We start from the raw sequence: 18,826 nt of genomic DNA on the forward strand, positions 1-18,826 counted from the left end.
AGACATTATATTTATAGCTGCATGTATTTTATCAACCCTTGTATGACCCTACTCAAATACGTATCATCAGCAGGTATGGATGAATTTACCAAGATTAAAACTGATTCTTTACAACTCTCATCAACTGTGTTCGATAATTACAAAATACAATAAAACTTATAAACGTATTTTAATATTTGATTTTCATTTGAAACAAGTGAGCCAAAGCCATCAATGGATTCCTTAATAACATCTCGTTTTTGTTGATATTTTTCAGGATTTGGAAAGTATTTGCTATTTGCGTCACTTTCAGTCACCAAACTGGATTAAAATCTCGGTATAACACCTCAAAACAATCTTATTTCTTAGTCACTTCATTGTTGTTCGAGTTCTTCATATGTATTGATATCAAATGAATCTTTAGCGGTAAATTTTACAGAAAATAAAATCATTTTGTCTTGACATCTATACAATTCTTGGAAACTTTCTTTCTTTCTCTTCGTACTGTATAGGAGCGAGAATTCTTACTTTTATATTTTGCATTATCCACTAAGTGAGTTGTTCACTAAAATATTTTACTCTTTCCCTCAACAATAATAGATTTCACTCTACATACCTATTCATCATTACAAACGTTATCTAATTTAAGTAAGTGCCTAATTTCTTCGTTGCATGTAGTTATTTTAGGATCGATCTCATAATGATGTACATGCATGACAAAATATTTTGCAATTTGGAGGAATTTAAGATATAGTCCATCCTGCACTTCCATAGTTCGCCTAGTACCATTCTCTCTTGATCTCCAGTGATCGTAAATATTGCTATCAAACAGTAATTATGAAGCTCTCGAATAGCAATATCATCGATATGTATGTGTTTCTTATGCCGATCAATTGCAGCTATTGTAACCACCTACCAAGGTAGTGCTATAACTCGTATTGGTCTCCACAATTGTTGCACACGGTATTAGTGGATCAGATACTGTTTTATATGCAACGTGCACTCCATAAAGTCGGCATTTGGATATAACTTCTAGAAACCTAAGATCGTTGTGTTCACCGAAAAGTCGTCTGACTACAAACGAAACAAGTGAAAATGGTTCTTGGATTTTGAGAGTGCTCCAGAAACAGCAGTTATGTAGACATTTTGGTGTTAACGTGTCTAAGTATAGCAGATTATATACAGAACTTAAAGAGGTTAAAGATAAACTTGCAAGTACGTTATTGGTTTTATTAATATTGGAGTACACAGGTATGGAATTAGTCGGCTCACAAATTATATTTTACATGAAACTACTGCGATTCCATGAACGTTGTATTATTGTGAAACTTAATTTAACCCTAGCCCTCAGAATATAAGTGAACTGGAGAGAGTCCATTGCTTGTGCGCTATACATCTGGAAGGTATTACGTTCACATGTTCATACTTGATGTACCTGTGTACCTTTCAGAAGAAGAAATAAGTAGAAATTAGAAAGAATATGAAGAGGAATATATATACCCCGGTCAACATAGACACCAATCTGATAAAATCAGATCTCCGCTGTCCTACGTGAAGATCTGACGATGACCACTGAAGAATGACATTCAGGTGACCATTAAATTAGCCAATGGAAATACAACTTTCAAAAAATCTGAAAGTGAATCAAATCGTTCGATACACATTCATGCTTTTCACCCACGGTGCTCTTTCTCAAAACGCAAAGATATTAGACCTCATCTGACTGGTTGATAAAATTAGCAATTATGGTAATAGCATAGGTACCAGAATATGCCTTCTAAGCGATGGCTGTCAGATCTTCATTTGGTAACAGCGGAGATCTGATTTTAATCAGTTTGGTACACAGGTACTTAAAGTATGAACAGGTGAAAGGACAGCTACATAAACGAACATTTTCCCCGTCATTTCTTCTACACTTCTGATAACATCAGTTTATTTGATCTTCTTAACATTAACCGCAATTTTAGATTGTTGTCCAAGACTATCCGAGTATACAAACGTACAGTCTCCTGTTACTTAAAATTTGACCATCGTTTTAATGGGTATTACACACACTTCTAGTAAACAGACACATACGCGTGTGCTTTGGTGCCGTTTTGGAATTTTGGAAACACATCACCCCTTACCCTCCCAAACCTTAGCTTGATCCCTTTTGCCTTGCTCGCAACCTTAAATGTTTCTGCTAATCGGCCGATTCGCGGCATTGATATTTGGCTACACTTCCCGCATGCATGTTAGCACTACTGGGACTTTATTTCAATGCCAAGAAATGTTGTTGTTGTTTTTTTTCTCCTGTGGGAGATAAAATGTTCCACACGCACAAAAAGTACAACTCGATTATAAATATGCAGCCGGAACAGGTCAATACACAAACCTGTCACAAACATGCACAAAACGTCAGTCTATTCAAGACACAAACCACCAAAAAGAAATCATGGAGACATCATTAGGCGTGTTTTCTTTCTGACGTGACGATATCACATTACAATATTGATGAATACGGTTTGTAGTCATAACTAAAAGTTCTACACATCAGATAAAATGTATATCGACGAAGATGGGATTCGAACCCACGCGGGGAGACCCCAACGGATTAGCAGTCCATCGCCTTAACCACTCGGCCACCTCGTCCGGTGTATTTTGATGAGTACACTATTTAGGGAGTGATCTATAGCTACCTGGCCTAAACCACACACAATTTTTGTCTGATATTCACGATTCAATATATGTCTTTTTCAGACAGAAAAAAATTCTAACCGTCGAACCATCCTAGCTCTAACTGATGTGCACATAAAGAACCTAGTGCATGATATTCTTTAAAAGAAGAAATATATATCTTCAGGTAAATTAAAACAATTCTCCTGGCTGGGAGAAAACTCAACATTACCCACCTACCCACCCAATAAACAGAAACAAATACATGGTCGGTCCCTTAGTGAGCAAGCATGTTCATATCAATGGATTGTTAGGCAAGGGAAAAAACTCGTACGAACATTCGTTGTATTCATCACTTCGGTAAGTATTACATCAGATAAGTGAATATCAGTTCCATTTTTTTTTAAAGTTATAAAAATCAATGTTTTCTAACAGCAGAGCCGAGTGGCCGAGTGGTCTAAAGCGCTCTCCGTCACGGATCACTGCCATCTCACCTCTGTCTGCGTGGGTTCGAGTCTCGGGCTCGGCCAATGTGGACATGTGAGAAAGCTTGCCGGTAGCTTCTCGTGGGTCGGTGGTTCTTTCCGGGGTTTTCCCGGGTTCTTCCTCCACCATTAATACTGGCCGCCATGTATAGCCTATCTTGTGCTGAAAAATGGCGTTAAACCCTATAACAACAACAATAACAACTAACAGCAGAGTGGCGCAGTGGAAGCGTGCTGGGCCCATAACCCAGAGGTCCGTGGATCGAAACCACGCTCTGCTAATCACTTTTATTTGGTTTTTGTTTTTTGTTTTTAATTTTAAATTCATAACATCAAATTATCATTTATCTTCAGGCACAAAAATATAAATAAAAGGCACATTCAGTAAATATGTATCTGATTTCATATATAAAATGTGGGTCAATGTAATTTACTTTTCACGCTTCAATGACGGCTTTTTTGGTGCGAATTTGGACCTTCTACACCGTTCTAGCAATAATAAAATGTCAAATGTACATGCAGCTAAAGTGAAATATAACAAAAGGTCAAACGAAAAACAATGTGGCATGTAATGATATAGCATTGGAACGTTCGACAGTGATCAGGTGGACAAGCCTCCCCGTGTTTCCCACCCCACCGCCGGCATCACCCTTCCCCACCCCAAGACAAAAATGAGTGTTTGTCTCCCTGGCCCTCACTAGCTGCTAAATCCCACAGTCAGCTTGCGGTCTTCTTTGCGCTCCCTGTGAAAAATACATACTGAACCACCCCTGCGATCCCACCCAAAAGTGCCGAAAAGTTTTTACCTCTGACATGACATTGCCATATTAAAAATGGAATTTATTTTGTTTCAATTTTTCGTTAATCCATACAATATCTGCTCTTAAAAGGCAAATTTACACATTTCCAGTGATTACATGTTTCCAAACTTGATATCCTGCTCCGGAAGGAAACGGAGGCTGGTTCTCGAAAATTAAACTTTAGATGAGCCTGTAAAATAATTGTGGTGTATATGAATAGAGGTCATACAATTTGCTATCAATTTTGGGATACATAGTATTTCTTCAATTGGTCACGGTGGGGTTTGATTCTTTTGTGTCATTCTAAAGGTATACTTTCTATTATACAATTGTAAGTTTTCTGTATTTTTCGCTTTGATCTCAGGATTTGATTCACAAACAACGTCCTAAACACAAACAATTCCTGCCTTTATAAGTTATGTGAACATGAATATTTTCCAACCACATGAATTATCAGAATTTAAAATGAGAGGTTGTTCAAATACAGCCAGAAACATCGATATTCATGTTGACATTATATCAAATTTGTTCCCATGCACAAAAACATTTGTCTGTGAAACATATGGAGGACGTTTAAGTGCTGCTTATTTAAGGACATGAAAAATAAGTCCCTTTCAACTTCATATTTAGAACAGTAGATAAACAGTTATCAATGGTATAATAATAATAATAATAATAATAATAATAATAATAATAATAATAATAATAAATTAAGAAGAATGGCACATTTGGTTGTGAAAGTCCCATCTGATATATGCTCCTTAGTAAAACGCAATCCTCCTTTCGGATTCGCCATTTATTCAATTGTTGCAGGAGGGGGTCAATCGTTTTTCTTTTGTCGAATCAAGGGAGGCAACTAATGGAACTAGAACGTTCATTATAAACAATTGATTAGGTAGTCAACTAATGCAGCTAAGAGGTTAGTGTTGTTGTTTCCATAAAATGTTTTACCGGGGTGTACTAGACTTTATGACTGCCTTAAATCCCAAACACGCCCATATATCATTGTCATAAATAAGATGTATCAATTATTTTCTACTACTCGATATCGGATTATTTTAAACAAGGAAATGTGTCTTTCTCAATGAAACAATATGTGACTTTGCATAATCCGATCGAGAGCTATCTGCAATGTGTTGTTCGATTCAAGCTACCCTGTCTATAATTACGGCAAATTGGATATTCAGTTGTTTGTGAGACGCATTGACATCGAAAGACAAACTGACTGAAGAGAGTTTTGGAGTATGAATCTCTGGTCACAAGAAATCTACGTCAGCGCGGAATGAATAGATGTGATCATGTGACTAGCTTTAGAAATACGCCCTACCTATGCTTGGGACATAACAACTGTCACGATCCAATCAATCAACGAAAAAACAAAATGTCTTTCTATGTAGTTGTGCCGAAAGTTTCAAATTTGTATGAGGTTACGTTGCCAAATAAAGAGTATAATCTAAAGTGGAATTGACAGTGATAACTATGACTGTACTTCCTCATATTCTGACACTATTATTGTGTCAATACCTCTCTTACTTGCACACGTTTCCGACGAAGAGATCGGTATCAAGATAAGAGAATACGGAGTGGAATTCCTATCTCCCATTCAGGATAGATACTACCCTAGAAATCTTGTGACAGACGTGACGCATTTTTGTTTTGGATATTTAATTTTGATTGTTTGTTATTTTTTTAATATTTATTATTTGTTATTACATGTTTTATTTCGTATTCTAGAGAAAGTATTTGTTACATTTTACAATACTTGCTGGATTTACATCTTTTCTATTACTTAGATTAAGAACATAGATTTGTAATATTATGTAAAATACAGTTTTCCAAAAGAGATAAAATCTTAGCCCTACAGTCGGAAGCATCAAACTGTAAGTGACCATTAGTTCGTTAAGTTATTGCATGATAATCAAGTAAAGGTGCGCTCTTTTTGTCTTGACCCGGGTCGCATGATGACAGATTGCACACATTTCGTGTGCCACAACTGTTGGAAACAGCGTCATGTTCCTAGGAAGTACAAAAGGCAAAGCTCTGACAATTGTGGAAATTTTCTTTATTTGTGTTCATGTGGGAAATATGACTTAAGAAATGCAACTGCCTAAAGATGTTACATGCTAAATGATTAAATTGAAGAAATTAATTACCGAATTGCTGACGTTGCCACAAAGGAAGATAGATTGGGGATTCAAGTTCTAGAAGATGATGAACACGAGGTTGATGAAGTAATACAGGGTGCAGATGGTGAAGAAAGAGGTGATGAAACTGATCACGAAAAAGCTTTTCACAGAGTCAACCATTCATACTGGTATCTCTTTTACGACAATTCGGGTTTGGTGACAGCTTTATTTAATGGATACAAATATTTTATATTGAAATTAGAAACAGTGTTAAATGCATTTAATGAAAGCCTTTTCAATTAAACATTCAGTCCTCCAAAGTTGCCCTATACTAACTATACCATATTTATTTGAAGCGGAACATTTAGGGCTCGCTATAATTATAAATTATTATGTCAATGTTGCTCTATTTCTATTGTCTAGCAGTACAAGTAAAGTCTTTCAACATGCCGATGGTACAACCATGACATTAGCAAAGAAAGAATCTATTAATCAATCATTTATTGTACTTGGTTTATATTGTAAAGGATATGGTTCAAAAGGGAATAAAGAAAACAAACGGAACTTTTATTTAATTCATCAGGCAGTCTCGGTTGAATTCTGCAGACAGCTCCAATTTCAACATTGTGATCACGTTATCTTAATTTTGGGAACTAGTGCTGGAGCTCAGTTAGAATAACACTTTGTCTAAATTTGAAACTTATTACACAGAGGTGATACTAAATTGTATGACTTCTGTTCATGTATAGCACAAATGTTTTACTCGCTTTCAAGTAGCTTGATTTTCCGTAAACCAGCCGCTGTTTCCTTTTGGAGTAGTGTATTTTGTTTTGGAGACATTTACTCACTAGAAAAAATACATTTGCCACTCTAGTATCACCCTTAACGTTCAACTGGTATTATATATAGCATTACCGATAGAGAACAGCCTTATCAGAAAGAAGTTTTAATCGGAAAGAATGGTGTTAGATACACACTGCATTTAACACTGTCTTTAATAGCGGCTGAATAAAAATTTGACCAAATCCAAAATTTATGTGAATGAGACAAACTTTTGACTCTGTCAGAAACTTTGCTTTTATCAATTGTTAAGGTATATCCATCGATGTTGTCCCTCTAGGTCATAGCAATGACATCTCCTACAGTGAATGTTGTATCAGCAATATCCCTTCAAACTACAGAGCATGTCTGAATTAGAGGCATAATTTTGGGTAATACCCATTTCAAACCATGAGCCATAACCCTCGCCAAAATTGTATCATCTACATTAAATAGTCTTATATTTCGCCAATATTTCCAGCTTCTTTAGTCGCTCTTGGTGTTGTAAAAAATGATATTGTATCAAATCTCACTGCCCATGACGTAATTGATTCCTTGTTAACGATCTGAAGAAGAAAAAAATCTCTAACAGATTATCATATTCATAATTTAAAACGTTGTAAAATACAACTACCTTATCGATTTAACCAGACCAAAATATCTAATTTTAGACATTATATTTATAGCTGCATGTATTTTATCAACCCTTGTATGACCCTACTCAAATACGTATCATCAGCAGGTATGGATGAATTTACCAAGATTAAAACTGATTCTTTACAACTCTCATCAACTGTGTTCGATAATTACAAAATACAATAAAACTTATAAACGTATTTTAATATTTGATTTTCATTTGAAACAAGTGAGCCAAAGCCATCAATGGATTCCTTAATAACATCTCGTTTTTGTTGATATTTTTCAGGATTTGGAAAGTATTTGCTATTTGCGTCACTTTCAGTCACCAAACTGGATTAAAATCTCGGTATAACACCTCAAAACAATCTTATTTCTTAGTCACTTCATTGTTGTTCGAGTTCTTCATATGTATTGATATCAAATGAATCTTTAGCGGTAAATTTTACAGAAAATAAAATCATTTTGTCTTGACATCTATACAATTCTTGGAAACTTTCTTTCTTTCTCTTCGTACTGTATAGGAGCGAGAATTCTTACTTTTATATTTTGCATTATCCACTAAGTGAGTTGTTCACTAAAATATTTTACTCTTTCCCTCAACAATAATAGATTTCACTCTACATACCTATTCATCATTACAAACGTTATCTAATTTAAGTAAGTGCCTAATTTCTTCGTTGCATGTAGTTATTTTAGGATCGATCTCATAATGATGTACATGCATGACAAAATATTTTGCAATTTGGAGGAATTTAAGATATAGTCCATCCTGCACTTCCATAGTTCGCCTAGTACCATTCTCTCTTGATCTCCAGTGATCGTAAATATTGCTATCAAACAGTAATTATGAAGCTCTCGAATAGCAATATCATCGATATGTATGTGTTTCTTATGCCGATCAATTGCAGCTATTGTAACCACCTACCAAGGTAGTGCTATAACTCGTATTGGTCTCCACAATTGTTGCACACGGTATTAGTGGATCAGATACTGTTTTATATGCAACGTGCACTCCATAAAGTCGGCATTTGGATATAACTTCTAGAAACCTAAGATCGTTGTGTTCACCGAAAAGTCGTCTGACTACAAACGAAACAAGTGAAAATGGTTCTTGGATTTTGAGAGTGCTCCAGAAACAGCAGTTATGTAGACATTTTGGTGTTAACGTGTCTAAGTATAGCAGATTATATACAGAACTTAAAGAGGTTAAAGATAAACTTGCAAGTACGTTATTGGTTTTATTAATATTGGAGTACACAGGTATGGAATTAGTCGGCTCACAAATTATATTTTACATGAAACTACTGCGATTCCATGAACGTTGTATTATTGTGAAACTTAATTTAACCCTAGCCCTCAGAATATAAGTGAACTGGAGAGAGTCCATTGCTTGTGCGCTATACATCTGGAAGGTATTACGTTCACATGTTCATACTTGATGTACCTGTGTACCTTTCAGAAGAAGAAATAAGTAGAAATTAGAAAGAATATGAAGAGGAATATATATACCCCGGTCAACATAGACACCAATCTGATAAAATCAGATCTCCGCTGTCCTACGTGAAGATCTGACGATGACCACTGAAGAATGACATTCAGGTGACCATTAAATTAGCCAATGGAAATACAACTTTCAAAAAATCTGAAAGTGAATCAAATCGTTCGATACACATTCATGCTTTTCACCCACGGTGCTCTTTCTCAAAACGCAAAGATATTAGACCTCATCTGACTGGTTGATAAAATTAGCAATTATGGTAATAGCATAGGTACCAGAATATGCCTTCTAAGCGATGGCTGTCAGATCTTCATTTGGTAACAGCGGAGATCTGATTTTAATCAGTTTGGTACACAGGTACTTAAAGTATGAACAGGTGAAAGGACAGCTACATAAACGAACATTTTCCCCGTCATTTCTTCTACACTTCTGATAACATCAGTTTATTTGATCTTCTTAACATTAACCGCAATTTTAGATTGTTGTCCAAGACTATCCGAGTATACAAACGTACAGTCTCCTGTTACTTAAAATTTGACCATCGTTTTAATGGGTATTACACACACTTCTAGTAAACAGACACATACGCGTGTGCTTTGGTGCCGTTTTGGAATTTTGGAAACACATCACCCCTTACCCTCCCAAACCTTAGCTTGATCCCTTTTGCCTTGCTCGCAACCTTAAATGTTTCTGCTAATCGGCCGATTCGCGGCATTGATATTTGGCTACACTTCCCGCATGCATGTTAGCACTACTGGGACTTTATTTCAATGCCAAGAAATGTTGTTGTTGTTTTTTTTCTCCTGTGGGAGATAAAATGTTCCACACGCACAAAAAGTACAACTCGATTATAAATATGCAGCCGGAACAGGTCAATACACAAACCTGTCACAAACATGCACAAAACGTCAGTCTATTCAAGACACAAACCACCAAAAAGAAATCATGGAGACATCATTAGGCGTGTTTTCTTTCTGACGTGACGATATCACATTACAATATTGATGAATACGGTTTGTAGTCATAACTAAAAGTTCTACACATCAGATAAAATGTATATCGACGAAGATGGGATTCGAACCCACGCGGGGAGACCCCAACGGATTAGCAGTCCATCGCCTTAACCACTCGGCCACCTCGTCCGGTGTATTTTGATGAGTACACTATTTAGGGAGTGATCTATAGCTACCTGGCCTAAACCACACACAACTTTTGTCTGATATTCACGATTCAATATATGTCTTTTTCAGACAGAAAAAAATTCTAACCGTCGAACCATCCTAGCTCTAACTGATGTGCACATAAAGAACCTAGTGCATGATATTCTTTAAAAGAAGAAATATATATCTTCAGGTAAATTAAAACAATTCTCCTGGCTGGGAGAAAACTCAACATTACCCACCTACCCACCCAATAAACAGAAACAAATACATGGTCGGTCCCTTAGTGAGCAAGCATGTTCATATCAATGGATTGTTAGGCAAGGGAAAAAACTCGTACGAACATTCGTTGTATTCATCACTTCGGTAAGTATTACATCAGATAAGTGAATATCAGTTCCATTTTTTTTTAAAGTTATAAAAATCAATGTTTTCTAACAGCAGAGCCGAGTGGCCGAGTGGTCTAAAGCGCTCTCCGTCACGGATCACTGCCATCTCACCTCTGTCTGCGTGGGTTCGAGTCTCGGGCTCGGCCAATGTGGACATGTGAGAAAGCTTGCCGGTAGCTTCTCGTGGGTCGGTGGTTCTTTCCGGGGTTTTCCCGGGTTCTTCCTCCACCATTAATACTGGCCGCCATGTATAGCCTATCTTGTGCTGAAAAATGGCGTTAAACCCTATAACAACAACAATAACAACTAACAGCAGAGTGGCGCAGTGGAAGCGTGCTGGGCCCATAACCCAGAGGTCCGTGGATCGAAACCACGCTCTGCTAATCACTTTTATTTGGTTTTTGTTTTTTGTTTTTAATTTTAAATTCATAACATCAAATTATCATTTATCTTCAGGCACAAAAATATAAATAAAAGGCACATTCAGTAAATATGTATCTGATTTCATATATAAAATGTGGGTCAATGTAATTTACTTTTCACGCTTCAATGACGGCTTTTTTGGTGCGAATTTGGACCTTCTACACCGTTCTAGCAATAATAAAATGTCAAATGTACATGCAGCTAAAGTGAAATATAACAAAAGGTCAAACGAAAAACAATGTGGCATGTAATGATATAGCATTGGAACGTTCGACAGTGATCAGGTGGACAAGCCTCCCCGTGTTTCCCACCCCACCGCCGGCATCACCCTTCCCCACCCCAAGACAAAAATGAGTGTTTGTCTCCCTGGCCCTCACTAGCTGCTAAATCCCACAGTCAGCTTGCGGTCTTCTTTGCGCTCCCTGTGAAAAATACATACTGAACCACCCCTGCGATCCCACCCAAAAGTGCCGAAAAGTTTTGACCTCTGACATGACATTGCCATATTAAAAATGGAATTTATTTTGTTTCAATTTTTCGTTAATCCATACAATATCTGCTCTTAAAAGGCAAATTTACACATTTCCAGTGATTACATGTTTCCAAACTTGATATCCTGCTCCGGAAGGAAACGGAGGCTGGTTCTCGAAAATTAAACTTTAGATGAGCCTGTAAAATAATTGTGGTGTATATGAATAGAGGTCATACAATTTGCTATCAATTTTGGGATACATAGTATTTCTTCAATTGGTCACGGTGGGGTTTGATTCTTTTGTGTCATTCTAAAGGTATACTTTCTATTATACAATTGTAAGTTTTCTGTATTTTTCGCTTTGATCTCAGGATTTGATTCACAAACAACGTCCTAAACACAAACAATTCCTGCCTTTATAAGTTATGTGAACATGAATATTTTCCAACCACATGAATTATCAGAATTTAAAATGAGAGGTTGTTCAAATACAGCCAGAAACATCGATATTCATGTTGACATTATATCAAATTTGTTCCCATGCACAAAAACATTTGTCTGTGAAACATATGGAGGACGTTTAAGTGCTGCTTATTTAAGGACATGAAAAATAAGTCCCTTTCAACTTCATATTTAGAACAGTAGATAAACAGTTATCAATGGTATAATAATAATAATAATAATAATAATAATAATAATAATAATAATAAATTAAGAAGAATGGCACATTTGGTTGTGAAAGTCCCATCTGATATATGCTCCTTAGTAAAACGCAATCCTCCTTTCGGATTCGCCATTTATTCAATTGTTGCAGGAGGGGGTCAATCGTTTTTCTTTTGTCGAATCAAGGGAGGCAACTAATGGAACTAGAACGTTCATTATAAACAATTGATTAGGTAGTCAACTAATGCAGCTAAGAGGTTAGTGTTGTTGTTTCCATAAAATGTTTTACCGGGGTGTACTAGACTTTATGACTGCCTTAAATCCCAAACACGCCCATATATCATTGTCATAAATAAGATGTATCAATTATTTTCTACTACTCGATATCGGATTATTTTAAACAAGGAAATGTGTCTTTCTCAATGAAACAATATGTGACTTTGCATAATCCGATCGAGAGCTATCTGCAATGTGTTGTTCGATTCAAGCTACCCTGTCTATAATTACGGCAAATTGGATATTCAGTTGTTTGTGAGACGCATTGACATCGAAAGACAAACTGACTGAAGAGAGTTTTGGAGTATGAATCTCTGGTCACAAGAAATCTACGTCAGCGCGGAATGAATAGATGTGATCATGTGACTAGCTTTAGAAATACGCCCTACCTATGCTTGGGACATAACAACTGTCACGATCCAATCAATCAACGAAAAAACAAAATGTCTTTCTATGTAGTTGTGCCGAAAGTTTCAAATTTGTATGAGGTTACGTTGCCAAATAAAGAGTATAATCTAAAGTGGAATTGACAGTGATAACTATGACTGTACTTCCTCATATTCTGACACTATTATTGTGTCAATACCTCTCTTACTTGCACACGTTTCCGACGAAGAGATCGGTATCAAGATAAGAGAATACGGAGTGGAATTCCTATCTCCCATTCAGGATAGATACTACCCTAGAAATCTTGTGACAGACGTGACGCATTTTTGTTTTGGATATTTAATTTTGATTGTTTGTTATTTTTTTAATATTTATTATTTGTTATTACATGTTTTATTTCGTATTCTAGAGAAAGTATTTGTTACATTTTACAATACTTGCTGGATTTACATCTTTTCTATTACTTTGATTAAGAACATAGATTTGTAATATTATGTAAAATACAGTTTTCCAAAAGAGATAAAATCTTAGCCCTACAGTCGGAAGCATCAAACTGTAAGTGACCATTAGTTCGTTAAGTTATTGCATGATAATCAAGTAAAGGTGCGCTCTTTTTGTCTTGACCCGGGTCGCATGATGACAGATTGCACACATTTCGTGTGCCACAACTGTTGGAAACAGCGTCATGTTCCTAGGAAGTACAAAAGGCAAAGCTCTGACAATTGTGGAAATTTTCTTTATTTGTGTTCATGTGGGAAATATGACTTAAGAAATGCAACTGCCTAAAGATGTTACATGCTAAATGATTAAATTGAAGAAATTAATTACCGAATTGCTGACGTTGCCACAAAGGAAGATAGATTGGGGATTCAAGTTCTAGAAGATGATGAACACGAGGTTGATGAAGTAATACAGGGTGCAGATGGTGAAGAAAGAGGTGATGAAACTGATCACGAAAAAGCTTTTCACAGAGTCAACCATTCATACTGGTATCTCTTTTACGACAATTCGGGTTTGGTGACAGCTTTATTTAATGGATACAAATATTTTATATTGAAATTAGAAACAGTGTTAAATGCATTTAATGAAAGCCTTTTCAATTAAACATTCAGTCCTCCAAAGTTGCCCTATACTAACTATGCTATATTTATTTGAAGCGGAACATTTAGGGCTCGCTATAATTATAAATTATTATGTCAATGTTGCTCTATTTCTATTGTCTAGCAGTACAAGTAAAGTCTTTCAACATGCCGATGGTACAACCATGACATTAGCAAAGAAAGAATCTATTAATCAATCATTTATTGTACTTGGTTTATATTGTAAAGGATATGGTTCAAAAGGGAATAAAGAAAACAAACGGAACTTTTATTTAATTCATCAGGCAGTCTCTGTTGAATTCTGCAGACAGCTCCAATTTCAACATTGTGATCACGTTATCTTAATTTTGGGAACTAGTGCTGGAGCTCAGTTAGAATAACACTTTGTCTAAATTTGAAACTTATTACACAGAGGTGATACTAAATTGTATGACTTCTGTTCATGTATAGCACAAATGTTTTACTCGCTTTCAAGTAGCTTGATTTTCCGTAAACCAGCCGCTGTTTCCTTTTGGAGTAGTGTATTTTGTTTTGGAGACATTTACTCACTAGAAAAAATACATTTGCCACTCTAGTATCACCCTTAACGTTCAACTGGCATTATATATAGCATTACCGATAGAGAACAGCCTTATCAGAAAGAAGTTTTAATCGGAAAGAATGGTGTTAGATGCACACTGCATTTAACACTGTCTTTAATAGCGGCTGAATAAAAATTTGACCAAATCCAAAATTTATGTGAATGAGACAAACTTTTGACTCTGTCAAAAACTTTGCTTTTATCAATTGTTAAGGTATATCCATCGATGTTGTCCCTCTAGGTCATAGCAATGACATCTCCTACAGTGAATGTTGTATCAGCAATATCCCTTCAAACTACAGAGCATGTCTGAATTAGAGGCATAATTTTGGGTAATACCCATTTCAAACCATGAGCCATAACCCTCGCCAAAATTGTATCATCTACATTAAATAGTCTTATATTTCGCCAATATTTCCAGCTTCTTTAGTCGCTCTTGGTGTTGTAAAAAATGATATTGTATCAAATCTCACTGCCCATGACGTAATTGATTCCTTGTTAACGATCTGAAGAAGAAAAAAATCTCTAACAGATTATCATATTCATAATTTAAAACGTTGTAAAATACAACTACCTTATCGATTTAACCAGACCAAAATATCTAATTTTAGACATTATATTTATAGCTGCATGTATTTTATCAACCCTTGTATGACCCTACTCAAATACGTATCATCAGCAGGTATGGATGAATTTACCAAGATTAAAACTGATTCTTTACAACTCTCATCAACTGTGTTCGATAATTACAAAATACAATAAAACTTATAAACGTATTTTAATATTTGATTTTCATTTGAAACAAGTGAGCCAAAGCCATCAATGGATTCCTTAATAACATCTCGTTTTTGTTGATATTTTTCAGGATTTGGAAAGTATTTGCTATTTGCGTCACTTTCAGTCACCAAACTGGATTAAAATCTCGGTATAACACCTCAAAACAATCTTATTTCTTAGTCACTTCATTGTTGTTCGAGTTCTTCATATGTATTGATATCAAATGAATCTTTAGCGGTAAATTTTACAGAAAATAAAATCATTTTGTCTTGACATCTATACAATTCTTGGAAACTTTCTTTCTTTCTCTTCGTACTGTATAGGAGCGAGAATTCTTACTTTTATATTTTGCATTATCCACTAAGTGAGTTGTTCACTAAAATATTTTACTCTTTCCCTCAACAATAATAGATTTCACTCTACATACCTATTCATCATTACAAACGTTATCTAATTTAAGTAAGTGCCTAATTTCTTCGTTGCATGTAGTTATTTTAGGATCGATCTCATAATGATGTACATGCATGACAAAATATTTTGCAATTTGGAGGAATTTAAGATATAGTCCATCCTGCACTTCCATAGTTCGCCTAGTACCATTCTCTCTTGATCTCCAGTGATCGTAAATATTGCTATCAAACAGTAATTATGAAGCTCTCGAATAGCAATATCATCGATATGTATGTGTTTCTTATGCCGATCAATTGCAGCTATTGTAACCACCTACCAAGGTAGTGCTATAACTCGTATTGGTCTCCACAATTGTTGCACACGGTATTAGTGGATCAGATACTGTTTTATATGCAACGTGCACTCCATAAAGTCGGCATTTGGATATAACTTCTAGAAACCTAAGATCGTTGTGTTCACCGAAAAGTCGTCTGACTACAAACGAAACAAGTGAAAATGGTTCTTGGATTTTGAGAGTGCTCCAGAAACAGCAGTTATGTAGACATTTTGGTGTTAACGTGTCTAAGTATAGCAGATTATATACAGAACTTAAAGAGGTTAAAGATAAACTTGCAAGTACGTTATTGGTTTTATTAATATTGGAGTACACAGGTATGGAATTAGTCGGCTCACAAATTATATTTTACATGAAACTACTGCGATTCCATGAACGTTGTATTATTGTGAAACTTAATTTAACCCTAGCCCTCAGAATATAAGTGAACTGGAGAGAGTCCATTGCTTGTGCGCTATACATCTGGAAGGTATTACGTTCACATGTTCATACTTGATGTACCTGTGTACCTTTCAGAAGAAGAAATAAGTAGAAATTAGAAAGAATATGAAGAGGAATATATATACCCCGGTCAACATAGACACCAATCTGATAAAATCAGATCTCCGCTGTCCTACGTGAAGATCTGACGATGACCACTGAAGAATGACATTCAGGTGACCATTAAATTAGCCAATGGAAATACAACTTTCAAAAAATCTGAAAGTGAATCAAATCGTTCGATACACATTCATGCTTTTCACCCACGGTGCTCTTTCTCAAAACGCAAAGATATTAGACCTCATCTGACTGGTTGATAAAATTAGCAATTATGGTAATAGCATAGGTACCAGAATATGCCTTCTAAGCGATGGCTGTCAGATCTTCATTTGGTAACAGCGGAGATCTGATTTTAATCAGTTTGGTACACAGGTACTTAAAGTATGAACAGGTGAAAGGACAGCTACATAAACGAACATTTTCCCCGTCATTTCTTCTACACTTCTGATAACATCAGTTTATTTGATCTTCTTAACATTAACCGCAATTTTAGATTGTTGTCCAAGACTATCCGAGTATACAAACGTACAGTCTCCTGTTACTTAAAATTTGACCATCGTTTTAATGGGTATTACACACACTTCTAGTAAACAGACACATACGCGTGTGCTTTGGTGCCGTTTTGGAATTTTGGAAACACATCACCCCTTACCCTCCCAAACCTTAGCTTGATCCCTTTTGCCTTGCTCGCAACCTTAAATGTTTCTGCTAATCGGCCGATTCGCGGCATTGATATTTGGCTACACTTCCCGCATGCATGTTAGCACTACTGGGACTTTATTTCAATGCCAAGAAATGTTGTTGTTGTTTTTTTTCTCCTGTGGGAGATAAAATGTTCCACACGCACAAAAAGTACAACTCGATTATAAATATGCAGCCGGAACAGGTCAATACACAAACCTGTCACAAACATGCACAAAACGTCAGTCTATTCAAGACACAAACCACCAAAAAGAAATCATGGAGACATCATTAGGCGTGTTTTCTTTCTGACGTGACGATATCACATTACAATATTGATGAATACGGTTTGTAGTCATAACTAAAAGTTCTACACATCAGATAAAATGTATATCGACGAAGATGGGATTCGAACCCACGCGGGGAGACCCCAATGGATTAGCAGTCCATCGCCTTAACCACTCGGCCACCTCGTCCGGTGTATTTTGATGAGTACACTATTTATGTAGGGAGTGATCTATAGCTACCTGGCCTAAACCACACACAACTTTTGTCTGATATTCACGATTCAATATATGTCTTTTTCAGACAGAAAAAAATTCTAACCGTCGAACCATCCTAGCTCTAACTGATGTGCACATAAAGAACCTAGTGCATGATATTCTTTAAAAGAAGAAATATATATCTTCAGGTAAATTAAAACAATTCTCCTGGCTGGGAGAAAACTCAACATTACCCACCTACCCACCCAATAAACAGAAACAAATACATGGTCGGTCCCTTAGTGAGCAAGCATGTTCATATCAATGGATTGTTAGGCAAGGGAAAAAACTCGTACGAACATTCGTTGTATTCATCACTTCGGTAAGTATTACATCAGATAAGTGAATATCAGTTCCATTTTTTTTTAAAGTTATAAAAATCAATGTTTTCTAACAGCAGAGCCGAGTGGCCGAGTGGTCTAAAGCGCTCTCCGTCACGGATCACTGCCATCTCACCTCTGTCTGCGTGGGTTCGAGTCTCGGGCTCGGCCAATGTGGACATGTGAGAAAGCTTGCCGGTAGCTTCTCGTGGGTCGGTGGTTCTTTCCGGGGTTTTCCCGGGTTCTTCCTCCACCATTAATACTGGCCGCCATGTATAGCCTATCTTGTGCTGAAAAATGGCGTTAAACCCTATAACAACAACAATAACAACTAACAGCAGAGTGGCGCAGTGGAAGCGTGCTGGGCCCATAACCCAGAGGTCCGTGGATCGAAACCACGCTCTGCTAATCACTTTTATTTGGTTTTTGTTTTTTGTTTTTAATTTTAAATTCATAACATCAAATTATCATTTATCTTCAGGCACAAAAATATAAATAAAAGGCACATTCAGTAAATATGTATCTGATTTCATATATAAAATGTGGGTCAATGTAATTTACTTTTCACGCTTCAATGACGGCTTTTTTGGTGCGAATTTGGACCTTCTACACCGTTCTAGCAATAATAAAATGTCAAATGTACATGCAGCTAAAGTGAAATATAACAAAAGGTCAAACGAAAAACAATGTGGCATGTAATGATATAGCATTGGAACGTTCGACAGTGATCAGGTGGACAAGCCTCCCCGTGTTTCCCACCCCACCGCCGG

The 18,826-nt window shown here is 36.2% G+C and overlaps 6 non-coding genes across 6 annotated transcripts; 3 read left to right on the plus strand and 3 right to left on the minus strand.

Moving 5' to 3' along the window:
- Positions 1-2,528: 2,528 nt before the first annotated feature.
- Trnas-gcu (transfer RNA serine (anticodon GCU)) lies at positions 2,529-2,610 on the minus strand. Its single transcript has one exon. It is a non-coding gene; the product is annotated as a tRNA-Ser (tRNA).
- A 718-nt stretch (positions 2,611-3,328) lies between these two features.
- Trnam-cau (transfer RNA methionine (anticodon CAU)) lies at positions 3,329-3,400 on the plus strand. Its single transcript has one exon. It is a non-coding gene; the product is annotated as a tRNA-Met (tRNA).
- A 6,661-nt stretch (positions 3,401-10,061) lies between these two features.
- On the minus strand, positions 10,062-10,143 carry Trnas-gcu (transfer RNA serine (anticodon GCU)). The gene has a single exon. It is a non-coding gene; the product is annotated as a tRNA-Ser (tRNA).
- A 718-nt stretch (positions 10,144-10,861) lies between these two features.
- Trnam-cau (transfer RNA methionine (anticodon CAU)) lies at positions 10,862-10,933 on the plus strand. The gene has a single exon. It is a non-coding gene; the product is annotated as a tRNA-Met (tRNA).
- A 6,655-nt stretch (positions 10,934-17,588) lies between these two features.
- On the minus strand, positions 17,589-17,670 carry Trnas-gcu (transfer RNA serine (anticodon GCU)). Its single transcript has one exon. It is a non-coding gene; the product is annotated as a tRNA-Ser (tRNA).
- A 722-nt stretch (positions 17,671-18,392) lies between these two features.
- Trnam-cau (transfer RNA methionine (anticodon CAU)) lies at positions 18,393-18,464 on the plus strand. The gene has a single exon. It is a non-coding gene; the product is annotated as a tRNA-Met (tRNA).
- The last annotated feature ends 362 nt before the right edge of the window (positions 18,465-18,826 follow it).

This window comes from Sinohyriopsis cumingii, unplaced genomic scaffold (genome assembly GCF_028554795.1).
Source record: "Sinohyriopsis cumingii isolate HCF-2022 unplaced genomic scaffold, ASM2855479v2 utg000646l, whole genome shotgun sequence".
Taxonomy (NCBI): Eukaryota; Metazoa; Mollusca; class Bivalvia; order Unionida; family Unionidae; genus Sinohyriopsis; species Sinohyriopsis cumingii.